Raw genomic sequence first — 3,718 nt, 5'->3', positions numbered from 1 at the left:
AGGTCTATGTAACGGAATTTTCACAGATCAAGCTATTTTTAGACGAGTTCTCAAATACGATTTGGTTTGCACGAGTGCCAATCCTCATTCCCATGTGGATTAATTTCTCATGCAAGACTTGTGATTGACTGGAAAGGTCCGGTTTCGCGGGAAAATCAAACTATAAATAACTTGGTCTCTAAAAACGCCGTTTCATAGATGCAATGAAGTTGTAAGCTTCTAGTCATGGGCTCCTGACATAATGCAGGAGTTTCAACACCCATGCAGGTGATAAATGTCATAGAAGAGCGGAGCAAAGCCCTATTTGTGTCCAGCTGCCCATTCAATTTCTCGTCAAAAGTCCCAAAAACTGAAGCAATTAAAGAAATGTACTGAGCTGTGCTTGTTTCAAAAACCCGGTTTTATAACATCTTTTCCGAAGGTAACAACTTAAGAGCAGCTTTCTTTCTTTAAGATATTAGGAGATAATTGCGGAACGCGAAACGTTTCGGGACTTAACATAAAGGGGCTGCTGGCCACAATACAGATATAGAGAACTCTGTGCCCTTCTCTCTTCGAATAGTTTATGGGATGAGGCGGGGAAAAGCAAAAGAATGAACAAAATTTGAATAAACAGTTTCGCTGGAATGGAGTCATTTTGAGTGTTCAGAGTCGGTCTCTTTTTCCTTATTAAAAGCATCTCATAAATAAGGCATTCAAACTTTCTGCGGCATTTCTTTTAGGTGATAAATTGCTCTTGAAGATTGTCGGATCTTTGGTTGTGTTTGTCCTTCAGGTGCTTAATGATGACAGAATATTAATGCTCCGCCGACTCCGTGCGCAGGCAACTAAGCGACCTTGGAAAGAAAATCGATCGTGTATTACAATACAAAAATTTGGTTTTATCAACGGAGTTGATAATGTAAATTGGCCACCGTAGAGAGATTTGGTTTTATCAACGGAGTTGATAATGTATAGGCCATAGGCCAATAGGCCATTTCCGAGTTCAATTCTGCCTCCTCTTCAAAGCGAGTCTACGAGCGAAGTTTTTGTGATGGTAATTAGTTCTAATTTACATATGAATGAAAACTAATTTTAATAACAAAAACTTCGCACTTAGACTCGCTTTGAAGATGAGGAAGGCCAGAACTCGGAAATGGCCTATTAACCACTTTTCACAAGTAGGAAAATCTCTGAAGATTTCAAAGTTAAGGAAACAAAGCCCTCACTTGTAAGCCAACAATGCGTTGTGTATGAATTTCAATGTAATTCGTGTGATTCGAATCATATAGGCTACACCAGCCGTCATCTGCACCTGCGCATTTAGGAGCATAGACATTATGTCATCGGTAAAAACCTGGGGCCGGTTACTCGAAGACTGCTTAGCGCTAACCGTTGATTAAGAGGTGTCAAAACCTATAGGTTTCCATGGTATTTAACGCTGGTTAGCGCTAAACATGCTTCGAGCAACCCGGGCCTGAAGGACAAACACAACCAAATATCCAACAATCTTCACGAGCAATTAAAGAAATGCCGCGGAAAGTTTGAGTGCCTTATTTATGAGATGCTTTTAATAAAGAAAAAGAGACCAACTCTGAACACTCAAAATGACTCCATTCTAGCGAAACTGTTTATTCCAATGTTGTTCATTCTTTTGTTTTTCCCCGCCTCATTTATTCTAATATATTTTCCCTCTCTCTATCCTATATATAAGGCTAACTTACAGTAATTTACATTTGATAATGGTGACATGACTTCGCCGAAACGTCATGTTTTTACGTCGCTACTTTTTATTCTGAAATATTTATATGATGTCCTACAAAAATTTATGAACCGGCAATGGTTGAGAGACGGGGAGAAGGGTTTACGGTCCTCTTCGGAGAAGACGAGAACAGCTAACCATCTGTAAATTTGATTACTAAGACTGCACTTTCTCTTCACTTCTCCGGTTGCTGCACCTTCCGGAGTACTCTGTTTGCATGCCTTCTAAGGATTTGGATGCACGAGGAAGAGATTCCACAAAACAGCAAAATGCTAATTGATTTTGTTGACATTACCTGTCCTCAACATCAGCCTGTAAGTGCTGTGTGGTTTCAAAGTGTCTTTTCGCTCTGAATCAAAAGGGGCAAACATTTAGTTTCTGATGATAGAGACCTTGTTTATTTATTCATTTATATCGCAACTAAACTCAAGTATGAAACAAAAGATATACTACTTTCAACCTGCAGAAAATCCTCCGAAAAAAAAAATCATAATAAGACTTAATTAAGTCCTGGCCAAACGCGAGCGAGAGTTGATGACAGTTGACGAGAGTTGTCAAATGCAGTTACAGTACGCTGGCTATGCAACTTCCCGCCAAAACACGCGAGTTTCAGCGGTGCGACATGAAAAGTTGAACGTATGGACGGACCGATGGGTCACCATATTTCTCCACAATGGTGCTACGCACTCGCTCGCTCAGCTATAACTTATTCCGTTAAATTAGTGACAACTTATCACAAATCACTTGAGACAGTGATCACTTATCACTTAAGACAGCTGGCTTTCTGAAAAAGTCAGCTGTCTTAGCTACGCATCATCGCTGCCATTTCTCTCCCGATACAGTATGAAACTGATTCAGTAGGCTCCCTGGTTCTTCCCTAAGCTGAATAACTCATTTTATTATATAATCACTTGAATACAATTACGTTTCTGTCTTAGAGTGCAATAAAGGTTTCGTAGTGCGATACGGAACTTGCTATGAACTTGTTCGTGGATTTCGTGATGTTTTGAAAGTTCTCAAAATGCATTCGATTAAAGCTCGAGAAATATTAAAAACTTTCAAAACATTACTCGAGCCCATAAATCAGTAGCCCGAGCTACGAGCGAGCCCGCGTATAGTCATGATATAATAGTTAAGTCTGCACGATACAGTCCGCCTGACTATACCGGTGGTTTAGTCCGTCTGCGACGCAGGCTAGCTACAAGCAGGTTCGACGAGCTCCTCTTCGCTGGGCGAGGGAGAAAGACGGGGACTGAGTGGGAGGGATTCCCCCCCCCCCCCCCCTCTCTCTAAAACGAATTAACATTCCATGTAACAAATTTAAAATCCCTTGCTAATGACATTGCCAAATGGAACCGATTTAGCAATAAAACCTTTGTCTCTTTCTGTAAAACAAATTTGAAGCTGAGAATTCCTTGAAAATCAGAAACGTTTTGCTGAAGCATAACGTTTCTGTTCTGTACCGTTTCAGTTAGTCTTCAAAAGGGGCGTTATGGTTTTGAAGTCGACGAAACATCGATTTTCGCTATACTGCTACGAAACAGGCGTGATAAATAATTCAAAACAATCTATCCCGAAGTTTAAGGTAAATAGATAGGAACCTACCATGTTTAAGTGGAGTGCATTCACCAAGACCAGTCACCAGGCTTAAAACAACCACAACACTTACAACTTTTAGAATCATGGCTGTTCGAAATTGCTTTTACTTTGGATACAGTTTCAACTAGATTTTCTTATTTCAGATTTTATCTCGATTTCGTTTCCTTTCTCTGCATAAATATTTATTGCATGGCAAAAAGATTCTGAAAATCGTGACGTGCATGCAAATAACGAAATGAAAAAGCAATTAAAATTCAGTTGTTTTAGAAATATTGTTTTTATCAACTTTAATCAGTTGGTTTTTAACCGATTGCTTTATTGCTGGAGCCTCACTCAAGAGCTGAAAAAAAGGGAAAACTTTAAAACGAAAGGCAAACC

General features: G+C 39.6%; 1 protein-coding gene across 1 annotated transcript in view; it reads right to left on the bottom strand.

Moving 5' to 3' along the window:
* LOC137994257 (TNF receptor-associated factor family protein DDB_G0272340-like) overlaps nt 1–3,494 on the bottom strand; it is a 28,066-nt gene extending 24,572 nt beyond the window's left edge. The window contains exons 1-2 of the mRNA XM_068839871.1: nt 3,347–3,494; nt 2,037–2,090 (exon numbers count right to left, since the gene is read on the bottom strand). The gene's annotated coding sequence lies outside the window, so the exon portion shown is untranslated. The remainder of the gene's footprint in view (nt 1–2,036; nt 2,091–3,346) is intronic.
* Nucleotides 3,495–3,718: the final 224 nt, after the last annotated feature.

This window comes from Montipora foliosa, chromosome 1 (genome assembly GCF_036669935.1).
Source record: "Montipora foliosa isolate CH-2021 chromosome 1, ASM3666993v2, whole genome shotgun sequence".
Lineage (NCBI taxonomy): Eukaryota > Metazoa > Cnidaria > Anthozoa > Scleractinia > Acroporidae > Montipora > Montipora foliosa.
This window is presented reverse-complemented; position numbering and strand designations above follow the sequence as displayed.